General features: G+C 36.3%; 1 pseudogene; it reads right to left on the bottom strand.

The window, feature by feature from the left end:
- Positions 1 to 11,230: 11,230 nt before the first annotated feature.
- Positions 11,231 to 11,791, bottom strand: Ywhah-ps1 (tyrosine 3-monooxygenase/tryptophan 5-monooxygenase activation protein, eta, pseudogene 1; annotated as a pseudogene).
- Positions 11,792 to 12,981: the final 1,190 nt, after the last annotated feature.

Here is a 12,981-nt window from a genome sequence, read left to right on the forward strand (position 1 = left end):
TCGAGTGTTATTCCCTTTCCCGGTTTCCGGGCAAACATCCCCCTCCCCCCTCCCCTTCCTTATGGGTGTTCCCCTCCCAACCCTCCCCCCATTGCCGCCCTCCCCCCATAGACTAGTTCACTGTGGGTTCAGTCTTAGCAGGACCCAGGGCTTCCCCTTCCACTGGTGCTCTTACTAGGATATTCATTGCTACCTATGGGGTCAGAGTCCAGGGTCAGTCCATGTATAGTCTTTAGGTAGTGGCTTAGTCCCTGGAAGCTCTGGTTGCTTGGCATTGTTGTATTTTTGGGGTCTTGAGCCCCTTCAAGCTCTTCCAGTTCTTTCTCTGATTCCTTCAATAGGGGACCTATTCTCAGTTCAGTGGTTTGCTGCTGGCATTCGCCTCTATATTTGCTGTATTCTGGCTGAAATTTTCTGTTCTTTAACATCATTATTGAAGTTTATGCCTCTTGAGTGAAAAATGTATAAGTGCTTCTCTATGAGTCTAAACTTTTTGTTCTGCTTTATGATTCTATTAGTTCATCCTCATATCCTTTCGAAGCTTGGGTGCTAGGAAAATTAAAGTTGAAGATAATGATTTATATAGTATTTTAATAACCATTAAAGTAACCATTATTGAGTGGTTATAATGAAAAACTTTAGCTTATCAAAGACTATCTTAAGTTAAATATATATTGCTTTGTATAAAATATTTCAATAACATTCTATGAATTTTCAAATCTTGTCCTTTGTTATAGTAATATATTACAACTTTGCATGTAGTAAAAATTTATAATTTTTTTCATTTTAACGGTGTATTCTTGTTCTTATGAATTTTCAGATTTCCTAGGGGTGTCAGTCTCTCTCTGCCCTAAAGACCTTCTAGGATTTTTTTATCAATAAGTTTATAGTAGTGATAACCTTTTAAATTTACACACATCAAAAATAACTTAACTGTCTTCACTTTAAAAACTCGTTTGGGTGAATACCTAATTCTAGGATCACTACTTTAATTTTTTCTCCTTTTCTATGGTATATAAATGTGCTCTCCCACGTTGGTTGTAGAAAAATACCTTTACACCCTTACATTGAGCCTAAACCTCATTTTTCTATCTGCAGTAATGACTTATTTATTATAACCTAAAAGTTTTTGTTCATGATATAAGTTGGCATCACCTTTTCTTTTTGTAAAATCACACTTATTTAATCTCAGTCTCTCTGCCTCTGTCTCTGTCTCTGTCTCTGTCTCTATCTCTCTGTGTCTCTGTGTCTGTGTCTGTCTGTCTGTCTGTCTGTCTGTCTCTCTCTCTCTCTCTCTGTATGTGTGTGTGTGTGTGTGTGTGTGTGTGTGTGTCCACTAACACATATGTAAAGGGCATGGACAGCTTCCCGGAGTAGGTTTCCTCATGTAGCACACAGGTATAGAAACAAAACTAATGCTGTCAATCTTGGGGACAGATATTCTTATATTGTGCCATCTGTCCAGCCTCCTACCATTTTCTGTTCTGCTTCTCAGGTACAGAGGCACATTGAGCTTTGTATATATCCATGTTTCCAATGTTGTGCCATAATATATTGAACTATTTCTTCCTACAATTTCAAGTATATTATGTATATATACCTTTGTCTCTCTCATACTGAATAGTTTTATTATTAAATCATTAATTTCACAAATCTTTTGTTAGGCAATGTTTAATCTGCCATTAAATCTATTCCAGTATTTTCCATCTTGGACATCGTAGTTTTCATTACAAGTTCAGTTTTAAAGGCTGGAAAGATGACTCTGGTGAAAAGCAATTGCTTTTGAGGGGGGACACAGTTCATGACCCACCCTCTCATGGCCTCCATATGTGCACACATGAACACCCACACACAAGTGCATGTGTGCACACATATATGAACACACACACACACATACACACACACACATACACACAAGAGCAAGAGAGTGCAGAGTCAGTGAGAGGGAAGTAAAGAGAATGAAAATAAATCTTTAAAATATTCGATTTTATTTAATTGTGTCTTCCATGCTTCATAACTTTAAACATGTATGATATAATTTTAAAACTCTTTGACTACTCCTGTCTCTGAATTCCAATAGCTTTGTCAGTTCTGATTGATTTAATTACTTTTGCAGAATTTTATGTTCCTTCTTCTTTGCATGACTGATTATTTTTTAATTGAATGTCAGACATTTGAACATCCCATAAATATCCCATAGCTTCGTTTTACAACAGAGTTTCATACTTGTAAATAATTGTATACCAGTGTAGTTTGCTGATACCATTTTAAGGGGATATAGAAAAATGAAATGATTATGATTAGTTATTCCCTACTATTAGGACATCATCTTTTTCTAGTCTCCTCTTTTGCGCTGTGAATCTTGAATTCATTTTGACTAGTGGGACTTGACACTATTCCTTGCTCTCTGTCAGACATTTCTTATGTTAATTCATTGGGTGATTATAGTCCTGCTCTTTGAATTTTTCACACCTTTATACATTAATCAGTGTTCTGTTCTCAGACAGTTATCTTTAATAATATCTGCTTTTCTCTATGTTCAGCTTCCTAGTCTTCTATACTCTGGGCTGTAGTTGACAGACATTTTCCCTTTTCTCAACTCAGCTGATCTGCTGCTCTCTGAGTTCCCATAGTTTCAGTAGTTCTCTTTGTTGTACAAGCTGAGAACGATATCAAAGCATTGAAATGCATGATGTGATTTGTTTTTTTTTTTCCTTTTCTGATTTGGTATTTTCTCTTACAAATGCTTCATGTTTTTAGTTTCCAAACAGAGATATAAATGTAGTCTTGTTACTCCATTAGGATTGAAGCTTGACATTTCTCTAAGTCAAGTTTACATAAGAAAGTAAAAAGTAATATCAAGATAATTATAATTAAGTTGTTCTTAGATAATTATGTATTTGTTTAAAATGCATAGAACTTTTCCCCACTCTTTTGTTTCTTCTTTCCATATACCAGTCTTTCCTACAAAATACTTTCCTACTTTTTATTTATTTTTTTTTTCGGAGCTGCGGACCGAACCCAGGGCCTTGCGCTTGCTAGACAAGTGCTCTACCACTGAGCTAAATCCCCAACTCCTTTCCTACTTTTTATAACTTCTTGTTTTGTTTTCCAATGCATCAGAAAACATTTCCAGAACTATCTGTCCAACAAAGATTTTGAACTTTTTCTTTGGAACCTGGTAAGTTCACTAGTTGGCACACAGCTAAATATAAAACTTCCAGTCTCCTTGGATCTATTATTAGGCCATAGCTCAGTAACCAATGCCAGAGCCCCATTGGTCATTCCCAACCTATAGTTAAGGATTCTCATCAGTGCTAGTACCAGTGATTTCTACTGCTGTGAATTTGTCAACCCTTTTATGGGTGCACAAGTTACACTCTGTGAATTGTTTCAGTGTTATATGCATCAAATGTAATTTGCTTTTAATAGGCTGATCGAATAAAAGGTACTATTTACATAACACTTATAATCTATTAGTCATTACTCTAAGAATTCTGCTTCATCTTTCTTCCTATTCCTTAATATGAGAACAAGACAGGAAACCTCCCGTATAAACTTTTGCACAAGGATATCTAAGAAAAATAAAATATATCTGCAACCATAATTTTTTCAGTAGTAGAGACCATACATTATTAGTTAAATGAACTTGTTCTCAAGAAAATAGTCCCTTTCAAGTCCCAGTCCTTCCATTTATTAATTGATCTGTAATAAAAAAATATATACTTCTTGATTAAACTCCTTCATATGTAGAATAAAATCAATAATATTCCCCATTAAAATATTTTAAAACTTAAAATAAGACATGTAGTAATAACGTATTTCACTTATATTATTATCATCACTTTTATAACCATCATCATCATTATCATCATCAATGACAGTGGTACCTGTTTATTTCTTCATACTAGGAGAATCTTAATTCTCCCTCTACCAGTTCCCCTTATAATAGTGCTACACGGGAACAGAATGATTGATCTAAACATTAGGGGGCTGAAATTAGCCCTGACATATTTGACCTTACCAATGTTCATCCAGATGTTGGATTTCATTCCCGTAGTGGTGATTTACAATAGATGACACATTTATGAATAGCCCTGAAGGAAGAAAGTTCTGATGAGAAGCAAATGATGTTACTTTAGATATACAAAGTGACTGTGCTAAGATTAATGGTCTTCCCAGAAATGTCAAAGTAATTAATAACAATTAGAAATTTAATACAAAAGGATGCCAACTGCTTGGGAACAGTAGATTAATGTGCATGGGTACGTGCTAGCTGTCTTATGGAAGTATAATATTCTTACAAAATTGATATTTAAATATGTATATAATATATATGTATATGTGAATATATACATGTATGTGTATATACATAATAAACAAATATAATAACCAAAGGCTAAAGAATATCGGAGATTAACAGGAACTATACAAGCCATAGAAGCTCAGAAGCTCACAGACTAAATCTATCTCCAGGTTTTGGTCTCTGTAACTCTCTTGAACAGTGAGTACGAACAAATATTTGAAGATAAACATAGGAGACAGATTAAGTTCCAATGCCTGGTTACTCAACCGCTTGGAATTGGTAGTACTGGGAAGAATTTTTTAAATATACCTTAGAGAAAGGTTGTTAAATAATTACAGGCAAATAAAAGGCTTGACCTTCAACTTTCTAAAAAAAGAAGTTGAAGAACATATCAGAAGATGGAGAGATATCCCATGCTCATGGATCTGCAGGATTAACAAACAAAAATGGCCATCTTACTAAAAGCAATCAAGAGCTTCAATGAAATTCCCATCAATATTCCAACAGAATTCTTTACAGACCTTGAAAGAACAATTTTCACATTCATGTGTCAAAACAACAGGAAGGCTAAAACAATCCTGCATAATAATGGAACTTCTGGAGTTTGTACCATGCCTGATCTCAAAGTGCACTACAGAACAATAGTAATAAAAACTGCATGGTATTGGTATAGAAACAAATTGTTGTTCTTTGATTGGTTGGTAGGATTGAATCAAGGACTCTGAAATAAACAAAGACACTTATGGACACTTGATTTTTGACAATGAAGTCAAAATCATACAATGAATATAGAAAGCACCTTAACAAATGATGCTTGTCTAACTGGATGTCTCCATGTAGAAGAATGACAACAGATCCATTCTTACCACTCTGCATAAAACTCAAGTCAAAGTGGATCAAATATCTCAATGTAAAGCCAGATACAATATGTCTAATGGAAGAGAAATTGAAAATGGTATTGAAGGCATTGCTACAGGTGACAACTTCCTAAACAGGACACCAGTAATATATATATAGTGGGATCAAGAATTGCTAAATTGGACCCCATGAAACTGCAAAGCTTCTGTAAGGAAAAGGACACTGTCAGTAGGAGAAAATGACAACCCACAGAGTGGGAAAAGATTTTCACCAACCATACATGGGACAGAGGGTAAATATCCAAAGTATATAAAGAAACCAAGAAGTTGGACAACAACAAACTAATCTAATAAACAATGTAGTACAGAATTAATTAGAGAATTCTCAACAAAGGAATCTCTAATGGTTGAGAAACACTTAGAGAGATGTTCAACATCTTTAGCCATCAGGGAAATGCAAATACAATGCAAGTCAAATGGTCCTGAGATTCCACCACATACCCCTCAGAATGTCTAAGGTCAAAAACTCAAGGGACAGCACATGCAGAACAAGATGAGTATTCTTCCTTTGCTGGTGGGAGTACGAATTTGTGCAACCACTCTAGAAATCAATTTGGTGGTCTTTCAGAAAATTGGGAATTGTTCTCCCTCAAGATTCAGCTATACCACTCCTAAGCATATGCCCAAAAGATGATCCACCACAAAAACATTTGCTCCACTCTTGTCATAGCAGCTTTATTTTTAATAGCCAGAAACTCACCATAACTCAGATGCCTCTCACATGAAGAATGGGTAAAGAAAATATGGTTTCTTTAAACAACTGAATATTACTCAGTTACTAAAAACAAGGGCATCCTGAATTTTACAACCAAATGGGTGTATTTAGAAAATATCATTCTAGAAAGGATTGAAAGAGCTGAAGGGGCTTGTAGCCCCATAAGAACAACGATACTAACCAACCAGAGCTCCCAGGGACTAAACCATTACCCAAAGACTACATATGGACTGACCCAGGGCTCCAGCTGCATATGTAGCAGAGGATGGCCTGTTGGGCACCAATGGAAGGAGAAGCCCTTGGTCTTGCCAAGGTTGGACCCCCAGTGTAAGGGAATGTCGGGGGTGGCTGGAAGGGGGCATAGATGGGGAGGGAAACATTCTTATAGAAGAAGGGGAAGGGGATGAGATAGTGGGCTTATGTCCAGGAAACCGGGAAAGGGAATAACATTTGAAATGTAAATTTAAATAATCCAATAAAAAAAGAAAATATAATTCTGAATGAAGTAGTCTAGACCCTAAAGATCATATATGGTATGCACTCACTTATAAGTAGATACTAGCCATGGTATAATCCACAAGGAGGGTGCTTGACTCTCACTCAGAAGGGGAAAGAAATTTTTCATCAGAAGAGGATGGAGGGAGGAAACTGGATAGAAGAGGGGATGGGGAAGGGATCAGGGTGTAGGTGGGGATCAGATGTAGGGAAAGCCAATGACAGGGAGCCTGGATAGTGAATGAAATTCTGTCAGGGAGTGGGAAGCCATTCTCTGACACTATTAGATAGTAGATAGATAGATAGATAGATAGATAGATAGATAGATAGATAGATAGATAGATACATACATACATACATACATACATACATACATACATACATAGACATAGACAGACAGAGACAGAGATACAGAGACAGAAACAGAGACAGAGACTGAGAGGGAAAATTTTAAGCATCTAGGAAATCTTCCGTTCACTTCCTTCACATAATGACTACATTACCAATATTTTGTCATCATCCTGTACACATAGTTATTTTTCTTTTCTATACGATATTTCAGTTAGACTACTAATTATGTTAAAATTAATTAGGCACTCTGAGTAAATATAAAATAAATCTTGTGAACTTTAATTTTCCTTGTAGTACTCAAATTTAACCATGTTTAAAAAAGAAGTAAACCAAGGCTGGAGATTGGGCTCAGTAAAAAATTATTATTCTTGCAGATAATCCCGTTCAATTGCTATTCTATACATAGCAACCTCAAACTGTATGTAAGTCTAATTACAAGGTATCTAATTCCTTTTTGGACTCCTTGGGCTCCTGCAATCAATCAGATGGCATACTTATGTACACTCAGATATACACACTTATTACAAGTAGGTGTAACTTACTTTTAAGATAAGTTTTATTTCTAAATAAAAATTGAACATTTATAACTATAGAGTAATTAGACTTGATAATCAGTAATTCTGCCACTACAGACCAGACACTCATATATCTTAAGAACACAAAAACATGTAGAATGTTTAAACACACAAATACAAACAATGATAACCTTTTGTAATCAACAAAATAACATAACTGCCTAGTGGCATATGTAGAGAAGAGTGAAAATCGTTTTCCTATGAGCACAGAGAAATGAATCCCATAAGTAGTGGCGAGAAGTGTGTTGTGACTTTAGCTATTTATGAACTCACTGTTTGTAGTAAGACCATTTAAAAATACTTGGTATGGTATAGGGGTAAATTACTCCAAGGAGTCTGACATATAGATGGTCCAGTTCAAAGTATTTCCTCTGGAGGTAGCTAGAAAAGGCCCTATAGATTGGTCTGATTTTTTCACTCTTGAGTTGCCATACATGATTCTCATTCTATTTCCTTATCCTCCACATGATTTTATGTATAGAATTTTATAAGCAGAGTTGCTGTAGTTACCAAATAAGAAACATATTCAATTTTGTACATGATTTATAATAACTTTCCAACTTCTGTGTAAAAAAGGGAATCAAAAACCAGCTCTATGCACGCAGAAGATAAAGCCATCCACAACACAATGTTGTACCCTGAGGGTGTGTTGAGCTGAGGATGATTAAATTGTCTGTTAGTGATGGATCTGAATCTTGATTTAATTTGATCACCAATATCAATAAAATGAACTGAGCAGTTGGCTTTAGTGAAAAAAAATCAGGGTCATTCTTGAGTGAAAATTTGTAATAGCCTTTTTTTCATTCTGATTATTGAATTCTCAACTAGTTTACAATAAGACTATGCATTTCAGCATTTTTAAATAACTCATCATTAAGACCATAATGTAACAATTATTAGGCAAGTAAAGTGCCATTTACATCCTACTTTTAATTAACGATGAAAATATTTATTCAATATGGCTTTAAAGTATATAGTACTCATCTAGTAATAGTGAATTGGAAAATGTTTCTACGCTTATTCATAATTGTTTTTCTTTGCTCAACTATTGACTTTGTAGATTTCCCCAGAGATCCTGCCTTTGTTTGCTTTGATTATGAACAGATATTTAATTCCATCACTTTTGTGAAAACTTTAATATTTATTTTTATTTACTTTTACCTTTTATTATTTTTCGTGGGGCACAGAGCCTTATAGGAGTTTGGCAATTTTTAAAATTATTCTTAGTTTTTCTTTTTCTTAAAGGTTTCTAAAATCTTCCCTCTAGACTATATAAAGGCATACTCTTATTTTCTATTTAATGATTTTATAAAACTATTTAATTGTTAAATGCATTGGGAATTTACTGTTTTATGTTATGAGTTCTGGATCTATGGTTTTTATTGTAGTAATGGTTAATCAATAACCATAACGTGATTTACTATGCAATCATCATTCCATTTCTCCAATGAATTTAAATTATTTTTGGTCTTTACAATCTGCTGGGTATTTCCATTGGAATCAAATAAGAGATGGTTCAGTTATATAAGTAATCATATGCTTTAATGTAACTTAAGGAACTTGGTTGAATTTTTAAAACTAATTAATAAGATGCTGTGTGGAGATGAGGGGAGGAGGTATGGGATATGGAACAGTCAGAGTGTGGACCTGGAACTAGATAAAATCTGGACTCTAAAAAAACTTTAAACAAAACATATAATATATATAAAATATAAAAATATTGGAGAATACATTCTCTTTTGTTGAATAATGAAATATATGTTTCAAATTTTGGGTTTGTCATGTCTAAGGTGTGCAAATCTTTGAGTTATAAATAAGGAAGAAAATGATGATTTACCATGCATATTCAAAGGTGATTATGCCTATGACAGTATGACATGACAAGTCAATCAGAAAGCTACGCCCATGTTCCCTATGAAGGACTTTGAGGAGAGAGTGTCATACACCTATCTTCACTTGAAAACAGCTACTGATACTGGCAGTTCTCACCGTATTCTAGGAGTTAAGAAGTGCATACATGAGCTGTGTGACAGAGAATGAATCAGAAAAAATGATCTCTTTTTTCTGAATGAGGTATTGTTCATATTGTGCTCTGAGTTGTGTCCCCATGTCAACCTTGTGCACGTTAGTGAGAGAAAATAGTGTTCAACCAATTTATAGATGGAGATCTGAAGATACATCACAATATTTCTAAGATACACCTAACCTAGGGGCTTTTCAACAACATATTGCTCATATGTTTGAATTCTCACCAAGTGTAGTCTTTCCACTTTTTTTTTTTTGGTTATATCAACAAAGCCATATTTCTTTACTTTGTTTTTAAAGCCTAAAGCATTTATTTTAACAATCTTGCCTTTTATAAACACTCAGCATGACTGACACAGGTTGACATATGGTGATGCTTTCAGGGTACACAAGAATAAGAGTTATAATAAATAAATAAAATAAAAAATAAATCTATTATTCTTTTTTTTATTAACTTGAGTATTTCTTATTTACATTTCGAGTGTTATTCCCTTTCCCGGTTTCCGGGCAAACATCCCCCTCCCCCTCCTCCTCCCCCTCCCCTTCTTTATGGGTGTTCCCCTCCCCATCCTCCCCCCATTGCCGCCCTCCCCCCAACAATCTAGTTCACTGGGGGTTCAGTCTTAGCAGGACCCAGGGCTTCCCCTTCCACTGGTGCTCTTACTAGGATATTCATTGCTTCCTATGAGGTCAGAGTCCAGGGTCAGTCCATGTATAGTCTTTAAGTAGTGGCTTAGTCCCTGGAAGCTCTGGTTGCTTGGCATTGTTATTCATAAGGGCTCTCAAGCCCCTTCAAGCTCTTCCAGTTCTTTCTCTGATTCCTTCAACGGGAGTCCTGTTCTCACTTCAGTGGTTTGCTGCTGGCATTCGCCTCTGTATTTTCTGTATTCTGGCTGTGTCTCTCAGGAGAGGTCTACATCCGGTTCCTGTCAGCCTGCCCTTCTTTGCTTCATCCATCTTGTCTAATTGGATGGCTGTATATGTATGGGCCACATGTGGGGCAGGCTCTGAATGGGTGTTCCTTCTGTGTCTGTTTTAATCTTTGCCTCTCTATTTCCTGCCAAGGGTATTCTTGTTCCCCTTTTAAAGAAGGAGTGAAGCATTCACATTTTGATCAACCATCCTGAGTTTCATTTGTTCTAGGCATCTAGGGTAAATCTATGATTCTTAATCACAACCAAAACAACCAAATAAGAAAGTTATACATATCAAAACTTCTGAACAGGTGTGTACACACCATAATTTAAAGCAGCACATCAAGGGCCACTGAAAGCTCACGTTAAAGAATTTATACAGATAACAGTAAAGGAACAAATTGTTGCAGTGTCAGTTTCCCTTGACCAAAGAAAGGCATAGTCGGGTAGACTCCAATTTTGCTTGCACATGATGCACAGCTTAACAAAATACTATCAGCTTGTTTTAAATCGCAGCCATAGCAAGCCCCTGTTGGTTAATTTTCCTTTCTACAGTCCTCAATTACCATTGCCTGGAGTTGCCATAAGTCAATAGACATAAGAAACTATCTCATTCATAATGCACTTATCTGCACAATGAAAAAGGAAGCACCCTGTGGCTCAAAGCAAACATCAGTCCAGTAAATGTCCAGGAAAAGTTTATCTGAAACTGCTTTCCAAGGGACAAGAGGGCAAATTGGAACAGTGATATTGCCAATACTGATAGGTTTAGAAATAGATGTAGTAATTGCAGCAAGGAAGAATCAATGATAGGGTGAGGGAAAGGACAGGGACCTACAGGGCCCTCAGTTGCTCTTTGTCCTGCTTCTGCATCCTGCTGGTTGCTTGTCCAGAGGTGGCATTTGTCTCAGAGCCACTACATGATGAGAGAACTAGTTTAATGTACACAGCATAGCTATGGCATTATCTAAGGTTCATTTAGCTAAGAGGCAGGCCTATCATGGTACATTCTGTATCTATAGTAGAAGGCAGAAAATTGAGGGCCAGGCCAGCCAGATGGGGCATGTGGGCTGTGTGTGCTATTTGCTGATTTTGAAGGCTTCATTGTACATGTCTTCAGCCAGTTTTTATTCTCCCCAGAAGCCACCTCTGTCAAGTAGCAGTAGTAATCACCCTTTATATTCAGGGAGAGCACCTTGATCTCATACTGGAAATGCTTGCAGATCTTGAGGAGCTTGTGAAGCAGACATCATTGAAAACTCTTTCCAGTTCCCTCTTGATCTTCTCCTGGTAAGCATTAATTTCTCTAACTTCTTTTAACTTTCTCCAACTAATTTCCATTACCATTTGCCATGGATGTTTGCTTGATGCTACTGATGACCTTCCAAGAAGATTGCCTGGCACCAATTCCATCTTGTAGATTCCAGAAAGGAGATTTCTATCTTTATTAGAGGTTCATTCAGCTCTGTCACAGTCTGTGTGGAAGAGGCCATGTTGTCTTATTGGTCTTTGTGATGTTTGTTTGTTTGTTTTTTCAGCTCTGCCATTTCCAGTTGTTCCCACTGCAGCAGCTGCTTCTGTCCTCCATGTTGCTCACAGCTAGGTCTTGCCTAGAGTTCCCGCACTGCCTGTTCACTTGCTTGCCTGTCAGTCTGCTTCCTGATCACTTCCCTTGCTTTCCATTTTTATAGCTTTAGATTTGGTTGGGGATGATTGATCTCAGTTGTCACAGGAGGAATGGATATTCCAGTGCATATTAGATAAATGAAATGTGCCTACTACCCATATCACCATGAGGACATTTGTCAGAACTTACATATCCAAAAATAATGGACATGAAAAGCCCTCTTCCAATAATGAATATCAGACAGGACTATGAGCCTGACACAAATATGGATATTAGATCTGGCTAAGGACCTCCATCAGCTACATACTGTCAGAATGTACAGGGAAGAAAAAAGTGAGTGAGGTAGTGAAATGTGATCTTCAGCTTATCTAGACACTAGGATTATAGTAGTGTCTATTAAAGTCCCATACCCATCTCTTTCCTCAATATCTAACCTCCTTGTGCCTTTTTATATGTAGGACATTAATACTTTATTATTTTATATGGGATTCTAGTTCCATACAGGTGGACAAACTGTGGTACTGATACAAGGATTTATAGGTTGCTCCTGTAGTATATCCTTATGTACTGTTTATATAAAATAGTATGAGTGGGTATAACTAGAAATGTGTCTGCTTCTTCAGAATTATTATTTGCTTTCTTAAAGACTATACCTTGCTTCCATTTAGTAGCAACAAAATGATAAAAATAAGAAGTTGAATGAAGTGATATGCTGATCCCAGACTGTAGTAAGTTCACGGGCAAAGCTGCTGCAGTTCTATCCCTGTGACTATCATCCTAAGACCATGGCTTCCAGAAGCACTGCTACCTTCTTCTGTCCATCTGTTCATATTATTGGACATCAAGGGCTTTTAAGAGAAATTCTTGTCTCTGTGTGTAACAGCTCCTTATTGATTTTCCTGCATGTTTTAATAAATAACTATGTTTCAAATAGTCACATTAAGAGCTACCACGAACCTTCCAAAAAACACAGAAAAAAACAGAAACATAAGTGATTAGAAAGATATCAATGGGAGGAGGGGCCCTTCGTCCTGTGAAGGCTGAAGCCCCAGTGTA

This window comes from Rattus norvegicus, chromosome 1 (genome assembly GCF_021556685.1).
Source record: "Rattus norvegicus strain SHRSP/BbbUtx chromosome 1, alternate assembly SHRSP_T2T, whole genome shotgun sequence".
Classification (NCBI taxonomy): domain Eukaryota; kingdom Metazoa; phylum Chordata; class Mammalia; order Rodentia; family Muridae; genus Rattus; species Rattus norvegicus.